This window comes from Sminthopsis crassicaudata, chromosome 1 (assembly GCF_048593235.1).
Source record: "Sminthopsis crassicaudata isolate SCR6 chromosome 1, ASM4859323v1, whole genome shotgun sequence".
Classification (NCBI taxonomy): Eukaryota; Metazoa; Chordata; class Mammalia; order Dasyuromorphia; family Dasyuridae; genus Sminthopsis; species Sminthopsis crassicaudata.
Genome location: NC_133617.1, coordinates 469,853,742 through 469,865,429, shown reverse-complemented (window position 1 = coordinate 469,865,429; position 11,688 = coordinate 469,853,742).

Genomic DNA, 11,688 nt, shown 5'->3' with positions numbered 1-11,688 from the left:
TCAGAGAAATGCAAATTAAGACAACTCTGAGATATCATTACACACCTGTCAGATTGGCTAAGGTGACAGGAACAAATAACGATGAATGTTGGAGGGGCTGTGGGAAAACTGGGACACTGATGCATTGTTGGTGGAGTTGTGAAAGAATCCAACCGTTCTGGAATCCAACTGTTCTGGAGAGCAATCTGGAATTATGCCCAAAAAGTTATCAAAATGTGCATACCCTTTGACCCAGCAGTTCTACTACTGGGCTTATATCTCAAGGAAATACTAAAGAAGGGAAAGGGACCTGTATGTGCCAAAATGTTTGTGGCAGCCCTTTTCATAGTGGCTAGAAGCTGGAAGATGAATGGATGTCCATCAATTGGAGAATGGTTGGGTAAACTATGGTATATGAATGTTATGGAATATTATTGTTCTGTAAGAAATGACCAACTGGAGGAATACAGAGAGGCTTGGAGAGACTTATATCAACTGATGCTTTGTGAAACGAGTAGAACTAGGGGATCATTATACACTTCAATAATGATATTGTATGAGGATGTATTCTGATGGAAGTGGATATCTTCAACATAGAGAAGAGCTAATCCAATTCCAATTGATCAATGATGGACAGAATCAGCTACACCCAGAAAAGGAACACTGGCAAATGAGTGTAAACTGAGAGCATTGTTTTTTTTTTTTGTTTGTTTGTTTGTTTGTTTTGTTTTGTTTCTCTTCTCAGATTATTTTTACCTTGCAAATACAATCCTTCCTTTGCAACAACAACAACAACAAAATGCGGTTCTGCACATATATATTGTACCTAGGATATACTATAAGATATTTAATATGTATGGGAATGCCTGCCATCTAGGGGAGGGGGTGAAGGGAAGGAGGGGAAAATCTCGGAACAGAAGGGAGTACAAGGGATAATGTTGTAAAAAAAAAAATTAGCTATGCATATGTACTGTCAAAGAAAATGTTATAATTATAAAAATTAATTTAAAAAAACTTAAAAAAAAAGGAAATACATATGACCAAAAATCATTCTTAAATAAATAAGTGGTCAAAGGATATGAGCAGGCAGTTCTCAAAGAAATTGAAAATTCAAAAGAAAAATATTCCAAAAGAAAAATAATAAAAATGAAAATCAAAATAACTAAAGTTTCATCTCACACCTAGAAAATTGACAAACTGAGAACAACTGATTTTGGAGGAGGTATGCAAATTGAACATGCTAATACATTTTGAGTGAAGCTGTGATTGACATAACTATTCTAGACTTTTTGCAGTAATAAGAAAAACTGGGGAATGATTGATCAAATTAAAATAGAAAAATATAATGCGCTTAACAACAAGAGTCATGAGTCAAATTTATTGGAAAAAATGAAAGGTTAGTAATCATTTTTTGCAAAGTCAAACTTAAAGATTCAATCAAGAGAGAAAGCTACATTATATATCAGCCATATTAATATTATATTAGATACATGTCTATATATTATAAATGCATATGTATATATATGTGTGTATGTATGCATGTAGGAGTATACATGTGTCTCTATATATGTGTGGGCAGGTGGGTATGAATATATATTACATATTTTATACATATACACACGCAAATAAAAACACATAAATATGTTCATGCTTACTTGTAGCTTGCTTAGGGGAGATGGGAGATTGAAAGAGGAAAAAAATGAATAAAATGAAAAGTTCATAGCAGGGAACAAAAACATAACCTTAAAGGGAAGCAAAGAAAAGATAGAACTTAATTAAAATCTTTTGTATTATTATATACATTTTCTTGAAATGGAAATTTATTGTTACATATTTTGAATCTTCCCTGATATTCTATTGGGCACATGACAATGTTTTTTTTTTTTTTTTTCTTTTGTTTTTTTCCTCTTCTTTTTCTCTTTTGCTTTTTCTTATTTTGCATTTAGTTGTTTTTGTTTTGTTTTGTTGAGGCAATTCAGGTTAAGTGAGTTGCCCAGGGTCACACAGCTAGTGCATTTAGTTTTAAATTTAAAAAAAATTAAAAATTTAGAGAAAAAAAAAGAATATAATGTGATACTATTGTTGCATAAGATATTTAAATACACCAACAGAATCATTTAAATAATAAAATTGGGAAAACAAATGATTTTCATTTTTCTTCATTAAATTTTTTTTAAATTTTATATATGCATAGATAGTTTTCAACATTAACCTTTGCAAAGCTTTGTGTTCCAAAATTTTTCCTTCCTTTCCCCTCCCTCCGCCCTCTAAATGGCAAGTAATGCAATATGGATAAGCATGGGCAATTTATATATATTTCCACAATTATTATCAGATCAAAAAAGAAAACAAAATGCAAACAAACAACAATAAAAAAAGGTGGAAATACTATATTGTAATCTATTCATTTCCTTCAAGGACTTTCTCTCGATTCAGATGGCTCTCTTTAATCACAAGATCATTGGAACTGGCCTGACCTCACTGTTGAAAAGAGCTACATCTATCGAAATTGATCATTACATAATCTTATTGTTGCTTGCAATGGGTGCAGAATGCAGAACAGGGCACAGGGATGTTATGTGAGAGCTGAGAAGTAGAGGTGCAGGTGAGTGTTATGTGGAGGTAGGGCTAGCCCTAAGAGGTGGTACTTGTCACTGCAAGTGCCACACCTCCCTCCTTAGTGCTCAGGAAGCCTTGCACACCTCCCTCCTTTTCCATGAACTAATGATTAGATGACCCAATCAATACTCCCAGCTCCTAGACGGCCTCCCTATTAACAGGGGATATCAGGGAGGCTGTGCTAAAAATAAACTCTCTCTGACCTCACCTCTACCTCCTGGTTTGTCTGCCTCTGTGTGATGCAGATTGGAGCCCAAAGGCAGGTAAATTGGACTAGTTGTGGCTACTTAAGGGTGGACATATAGATCAGGCTGTGGACTGGGACATTGCTGTGTACAATGTTCTCCTGGTTCTACTTACTTCACTTAGCATCAGTTCATTCAAGTCTTTCCAGACTTCTCTGAAATCATACTGCCGATCATTTCTTATAGAACAATAATATTCCACCATAACATTCATATATCATAACTTATTCAGCCCATTCTCCAACTATTTCTTGCCTCTACAAAAAGGACTGCCATAAACATTTTTGTACACATAGGTCCTTTTCCCTTTTTTATGATCTCTTTGAGATAAAGGCCCAGAAGATCAAAGGATATGCACAGTTTGACAATCCTTTGGGCATAGTTCCAAATTTCTCTCCAAACAGCTGGATCAGTTCACAACTCCACCAACAATGTATTAGTATTCCAATATTCCCACATCCCCTCCAATATTTATCATTATCTTTTGCTGTCATCTAAGCCAATCTGAGAGATGTGTAAAGATACCTCAGAGTTGTCTTAATTTGCATTTCTCTGATCAGTAATGATTGAGAGCATTTTTTCAAATGACTATAAGTGGTTGTAATTTCTTCATCTGAAAATTGTCTGTTCATATTCTTTGACCATTTATCAACTGGGGAATTATTTTAATTCTTATAAATTTTAATCTATTCTATATATTTTAGAAATGAGGGTATTATCAGAACCCTTAGATGTAAATTTTGTCTCCAGTTTATTGCTTTCCTTCTAATATTGTCTGCAGTGGTTTTGTTGTATAAAACCTTTTTACCTTAATATAATCAAAATTATCCATTTTGCTTTCCATAATACACTTCTGTTCTTCTTTGGCCACAAATTCCTGCCTTTTTCACAGATCTGAGAGATATACTATCCTCTGTTCTTCTAATTTGCTTATATTACTCTTTATGTCTAAATCATAAACTCATTTTGACCTTATCTTGATATAGGGTGTTAGGTGTGCGTCAATGCCTAGTTTCTGCCACACTAATTTCCAATTTTCTCAACAATTTTTGTCAAATAGTGAGTTCTAATCCCAGAAGCTAGGGTCTTTTGATTTATCAAACACTAGATTACTATAGTCATTGAATATTGTGTTTTGTGAACTTAACCTATTCCACTGATCAATTACTCTTTTTCTTAGCCAGTACCAAATGGTTTTGATGACTGCTGCTTTATAATATAGTTTAAGTCTGGTACAGTTAGCTATCTTCATTTGCATTTTTTCATTAATTCCCTCAAAATTCTTAAACTTTTGTTCAAATTCAAATGAATTTTGTTATTATTTCTTCTGGCTCTGTAAAATAATTTCTTGGAACCTTGATTGGTATGGTGCTGAATAAATACATTAATTTTAGGTAGTATTGCCATTTTCATTATATTAGCTTGACCCTCCTATGATATTTTTCCAGTTGATTAGATTTGACTTTATTTGTGTGGAAAGTGTTTTGTAATTATGTTCATATAGTTTATGACCTTACCTTGGCAGGTAGACTCCCAAATATTATTATCTACAATTATTTTAAATGGAATTTTTCTTTGTATAATTTGCTGGACTTTGTTGGTAACATAAAAATGCTGATGCTTTATGTGGATTTATTTTGTATCCTGCAATTTTGCTAAAATTGTGAATTTTTTCTAGTAGTTTTTTTAGTTGATCCTCTAGGATACACTAAGTATATCATCATATCATCTACAAAGAATGATAATTTAGTTTCCTCATTGCCTAATCTAATTCCTTTAATTTCTTTTTCTTCTTTTATTGCTAACGCGAATATGTCTAATATAATATTAATGATGATAGTAGGCAACCTTGTTTCACCCCTGATTTTAGTGGGGATGGTTCTCATTTATTCCCATTATATATGATGCTTTCTGATAGTTCTAAATAGATGCTATTAAAATTGTACTCTCTTGTGTTTTTAATAAGAATGAGTGTTGGATTTTGTGAAATGCCTTTTTTTTTTTGCATCTATTGAGATAATCATGTGATTTTTGTTAGTTTGGTTATTGATGTAGTCAATTATGCTAATAGTTTTCCCAATATTGAACCGTCCCTGCATTCCTGATGTAAATTCTACTTGGTCATAGTGTATTATCCTGGGGATAACTTGCTGTAATCTCTTTGCTAATGCTTTATTTAAGATTTAGGTATCAATATTCATTAGAAAAATTGGTCTATGATTTTCTTTCTCTGGTTTGACCCTTCTTGGTTTAAGTATCAGCACCATATCTGTGTCATAAAAGGAATTTGGTAAGACTCCTTCTTTCCCTATTTTCCCAATAGTTTGCATAGTATTGGAATTGTTCTTTAAATGTTTGATAGAATTCACATGTAAATAGCTTGTTCTATTTCTTTTTCCAAAATGGGACTGTTTAACCAATTTACTTCTTCCTCTGTTAATCTGGACAAGTTATATTTTTGAAGGTATTCATCCATTTCATTTAAGTTATAAAATTTATTGGCATAAAGTTGAACAAAGTAACTCCTAATTATTGCTCTAATTTCCTCTTCATTAGTGGAAAGTTATCCCTTTTCATTTTTAAGACTAACAATTTGATTTTCCTCTTTCCTTTTTCTAAACAAATTTATTATAGTTTTATCTATTTTGTTGGTTTTTTCCATAAAATCAACTCTTAGTTTTATTTATTAATTCAATAGTTTTTTTTTTAACTTTCTTTTTTTTTCCCCCTGAAGCTAGAGTTAAGTTTCTTGCCCAGGGTCACATAGCTAGGAAGTGTTAAGTGTCTGAGACCAGATTTGAACTTGGGTCCTCCTGAATTCAAGGCTGGTGCTCTATCCACTGTGCCACCTTGCTGCCCCTGTTTTTTTTTACTTTCAATTTTATTAATCTTTCCTTTTATTTTTAGAATTTCAAGTTTGGTATTTGATTTGGGGTTTTTAATTTGCTCTTTTTCCAGCTTTTTTAGTTGCAAGCCCAATTCATTGATCTCTTTTTCTATTTTTAATGCAAATAAGCATCTGAAGATAAAAAAAATTCCCTAAGAACTGCTTTCCCTGCATTCCATAAATTTTGATACATTATCTCATTATCATTATTCTCTTAGATGGAATTATAAATTGTGTCTATGATTTGTTGTTTCATCCACTCATTCTTTAGGATTAGATTATCTAGTTTCCAATTAATTTTTGATCTATTTTTCCCCTGGCTCTTTATTACATGTAATTTTTATTGCATCATGACCCGAAAAAGATACATTTACTATTTCTACCTTTCTGCGTTTGATTTTTAGGTTTTTATGTTCCAATACATGGTTAGCTATTTATGTGGGTTGCATGTACCTCTGAGAAAAAAGTATATCCATGTTGATCTTCATTGAATTTTCTCTAAAAGTCTATCATACCTAATTTTTCTGAAATCCTATTTAATCTTCTTAACTTCTTTCTTATTAATTTTGTGGTTTGATTTATTTGATTATGAGAGTTCAAGTTTGAGATCCCACACTAGAACAGTTTTGCTATCTGTTTCTCCTCTAGGAATTTGAATGCTATGCCACTTGGTGCATATAGGTTTAATATGGATATTACATCATTATCTATGGTATCCTTTATCAAAATGTACTTTCCTTCTATATCTCCTTTAATTAAATCTATTTTTATTTTTGCTTGATCTGAGATCAGGATTACTACCCCTGTTGTTTTTACTTCAGCTGAAGTATAATAGATTCTGTTTTAGCCTTTTATCTTTATTCTGTTTGTATCACTTTGCTTTAAATGTGTTGCTTGTAAACAGCATATTATAGGATTCTGGTTTTTAATCTAATCTGATATCCATTTCTATTTTATGGGAGAATTCAACCTATTCACATTCACAATTAAAATTACTAACTCTAATAGTATATGATTATTATGGAATATTATTGTTGCATAAGAAATTATTTCCAAGAGGCCTGGAAAGGCTTACATGAACTGATGCTAAGTTAAATGAATAGAACCAAGAGATCATTATACATGGAAATAGCAAAAATTATATGATAATCAATTCTAATGGACTTGACTCTCTTCAACAATGAGATGATTCAGGCTGGTTCCAATGATCTTGTGATGAAGAGAGCCATCTGCACCCAGAGAGAGGACTGTGGGGATTGAGTGTAGATTACAACATAGTATTTTCACCTTTTTATTGTTGTTTGCTTATTTTTTTCTTATTTTTTCCTTTTTGTAGAAATTGTGTATAGAAGAATTGCACATGTTTAAATTATATTGGATGACTTGCCATCTACGGGGATATAGTAAGGGAGAGGGAAAAAAAGTTTGGAACGCAAGGGTGAATGTTGAAAATTATCCAAGCATATGTTTTGAGAAAAAAAAAAAACTTTACTAATAAAAAAGGAAAAAAAATACTAACTCTGCATTTTCTGCCTTCTTATTTTCCCCAAGTTATACTTTTCTCTTTCCTTTTCCCATTTCCCTGTTCCTCAGTGTTTTGCTTCTGACTTCCTTCTGCCTCAAACAGTCCTTCCCTTTTACTGCCTATCCCTTTCTTATTCCTATCTCCTTCTATTTCTGTTTTCTCTTCTATTAGCCTCCTCCTTTCCTTTCCCCTTTCCTCTCCTTCTTCCCCATAGGGTGAGATAAGTTTCTCTGAGCTAAAAATGTCTAATATTCTCTCTTTAAGCTAAATCTGATGAGATCAAGATCCACATAATGCTCATTCCTTTCCTTTCTTTCCCTCAATTGTAATAGGCCTTTTTTGTCTCTTCATGAAATGTAATTTACCCCATTTTATTTTCTCTTTCCTCTTCTTCCAATACAAACCCATTTCCCCCTCTAGTTTATGTCATCACAATAAAATGAAATTATAGCTGTATCTTCTAAGTATGCCCATATCAGAAATATAATTCTCAAGAGTTAAACATGTCATTTTCCCATATAGGAATGTGAACTTTATAATTTTTCAAAGAAAATTTCCTTTTTACCTTTTTATGCTTCTCTTAAGTTCTGTATTTGAAGATCAGATTTTCTGATCAGCTCTGACCTTTTCATCAGAAATAGATGAAATTTACTTGTTTCACTGAATATCCATCTTTCCCCCTGAAATATAATGCTTAATTTTGCTGAAGAGTTAATTCTTAGCTGCAATACAATTTCATATTCCAGGTCCTTTGACTCTTTAAAGTGGAATCTACAAGGTCCTGGGTAATCCTGATTATGGTTCCTTGGTGTTTGAAGTTTTTCTTTCTGGCTGCTTGCAATATTTTGATCTGACAATTCTAAAATTTAGCTGTGATATTCCTTGGAGTTTTCATTTTGGAGGTCCATTTCAAGAGGTGATTGGTGAATTTTTTTCAATGCCTACTTTATCCTTTGATTTTAGGATATCAGGGCAATTTTCCTTGATAGTTTCCTGAAAGATGTTGTCTAGGCTCTTTTATTCATTATGGTTTTCAATAAGTCCAATAATTCTCAGATTATCTCTCCTAGATTTATTTTCCTTCTATTTTTTCTTTTTCTTTCTTTCTTTTTTTTCTTTTTGGTTTTGTCTGACTGATTCTTGAAGTCTCATTGTGTCATTTACTTCCATTTGTTCAATTCTAATTTTTATGAATTATCTTCATCACTTAGCTTTTTTATCTCCTTTTGCATTTGATCAATTGAACTTTTAAATGGGCTGTTTTATTCATTGAGTTTTTCCATTTCATCAAATATATTTTGTAAGGAGTTATGTGCTTTTTCCTTTTCTCTAAATCTATTTTTAAGGAGTTTTATTCAGATAATTTGTTTCCTTTTCCAAACTCTCCAGCAAAGTTTTTATTTTCTTTCCCTGTTTTTCTTGTAAAGGATCTTTTTAAAGATCCTTTTTGAATTCTCTCAAGAGAGCCTTATGAGATGGAAATCAACTCAAATCATCCTTTGGGGCTTCATATGAAAATGATTTGCCTTTAGTGTCCTCAGAGATTGAGGTCTGTACTCTGTCCCCATAAAAAGTATCTATGTCAGAGTTCTTTTTGCTTTTTTGCCTCATTTTTAAAGGTTGAAGTTTCCCTTAGGGCAAAGGAGAGATTATCCTAAGCTTCCTCTACAGTTGTTACTTTACACTGCCCTGGGGCCAATGCTGCTGACTTCCTTCCTGTGCTGGATGGGCATGGTCAAGTCCCATGTTATTCTGGGGATCAGGAGATCACTATTTGCCTTTTGTAGTTGTGTTGGCTGTCTCAAAGTTAATCTGCTGATCCATTGGTTTCTGAATCAGGACAGAGTAGCCAATGCTGCTGTATTTTGGCTAAGAGCCTCCCTGTAGATTCTCCATGTGTGGATACCACAGTGCCCTGGGTCCCTGCCCTGTGCCTGTGCTTGGCCACCTCCTCTATGCCTGATTGAAACAGACCTTTTCTGAAGTTCTTCTAAAATATCTTCTGCTGGAAATTTGCTACACTCTAAATATTTGTATGTTTTGTCACTCCAAAATAAGGTCAGAGGCTTGATCTGATATTGATCTGAGGGAAGCTAAGAAGAGAGCGCAACCAATGACCTGTCTATTCTCTACCATCTTGGCTCTACCTCAAAGAAATAATTTTTAAAGACAAGAACTATTGAATTCAATGACCAATCATGATTTCAGAGGATCACTTATGAAATATCCTATTCACCACATGGTAAAGAGGTAAGGGGCAAAAGATGCAAGATGAGATATATTTTTGGATATGGATGTTGTTTTGATTAAAATATTTTTTTCCTTTCCCCCCATCTTTTTAGGAAAGGAAGGTAGAAGACATTAAATAACTGCTTGTTAGTTGAAAAAATAAAAGTAAAAAATATTAAAATAAAAAACATTTTAAAAAGAAAATTGAAATTATACAAAGAGAATGACTAAAATATTCATAAATTTGACTCAGAGCTTCCCTTTCTGGTTATATTCAGGGTTGTGCTTTTAAATGTTTAATATTGGCTCTCTTTAAAAGAAACATTTGTATAGCACACGGTTTTAAGTTTAATTTGCATTTCCCCCCTTCATTTTAAAAAGTCTAGTTAATTAGTAAAGAAATCAAGTCTTCATTTGTAGCATTAATTAATTTCCAAGGTGTAAATGCTTACACTGAAAATTTAACCATTAACTCTCATAGCCAACAGAACCTGGCTCTCACTACATTGATGTATATATCCCCAAAAGTCAATGACAAAAAAATCCTCATGAATCACAAAATATTTATGATAGCATTTTTTTGTAGTTGCAAAGAACTGGGAACAAAGTAATTATACAAGTTCTGGCATAAGAAATGATTGTACATTAATATAAAGGAATATCACTGTGTTATAGGAAATAATGACTATGATGAGGATAGAAAAATACGGGAAGATTTAGTTGAAATGCTGCAAAGTCAAAACAGTAGAACTAGGAAAACAGCATATACAATAATAACTACCTTCAAGAGAAAAGGAACAAACAAACGAAAACAAAAACAAAAGAAACAGAATGTTGAGAAATGATGACAAGGATTGGTTTGCATGAAGAAATATAGAAATATCTCGCTTTTTTTTTTTCAGAGGTAGAGATATGTTTGTATATCTGAAACTGTAACATGAGAATACAAATGTAGTGGTTTAAATGTACTTATGGCAACAAAATTTTTTCAATGAAAAATAACTGCAGATTTTTCCATTTTCTCTTTGTCCTTCTGTTTTCATCCTCCAATAATCCTGAGATGACTTTACTTAATTTGATTTTTCAGCAAGCTTTCTTTAATCTTTTTTTTAACCTTCTATTATCATTCTTTATTTTATGAGAATATGCTAATAATTTTTCATCATCCTTTTTCTCAAGACTTTACAAAGTATTTTTTATTTTAGACTGATTTTGGTTTGTCTGCCATGTTTTTGTATGCAGCAATTCAATAGTTTGCTGAATAATGTCCTTGTAAGTCTCTTTTGGTGTCCTTGTTATATCTATTTATTTATTGAAATGTATATGTAGAATTATTATGACACATGCTATTATTCCTTCTTAAATTAAGTTTTTTTAAAAAATATGATATATTTGAATTAGTTCAACTCTATCTTTCTTCTCATATTTTTTCAACTTTGTACTAATTCTTATAGTTGATGTTTTATGAAGGGATACTTCTCATAATCTTTAAGCATTCTCCTCTAGAAAAATTTGCAGATGAGTTTATATATTCTACTGACTATTATATAATCAGTAATGCTCTGGAGTATCACATATCTTATCTTGGCAAGGAGATTAAGTGTTTGTGAGCTGATTTACTTTCTAGGCATTTTTTTTTTTGTCCTCAGTGTGGTAGTTGCATCCTAGTAATGGCTTCTTGGTATTTATTATGTGTGTGTATGTATGCATGTATAAATAAATAAATAAATATATATATATGTAATATGTATGTACATATATATATGTATGTATAATTTAGAGAAGCATATGGAGTTCTTTATGGAATTTTTCTGCTTCACCATTTTGAGTGAATATTGGTACATAAGCTATATATTTTCATGGTGATCTTTTAAAAAATAATTGTAATGAGTTCTGCAAAGTGTGATGGCCAGTTGTACTTTGCATCGATGTTTCTCTTTGCCTTTGGTTATAACTAACATTGCCAGCTCATTTATTTCCCTCTCTGACAACTGGTCAACTATTTTTTCATTTAAATGAATTTTCCTTATGGCTTCTAATTTCATATATAGCAAGTGTGCCAATGCTGATATGGTCCAATTTCTCTAATATATGCCAACAGTTGAAATAGTTTTTAATTTTTTAATCTATCAAACACCAAATAAAACACACATGTCCATATACTTAGTAGAACAAAAATGTATTCTCCATGTAACTGCATATGT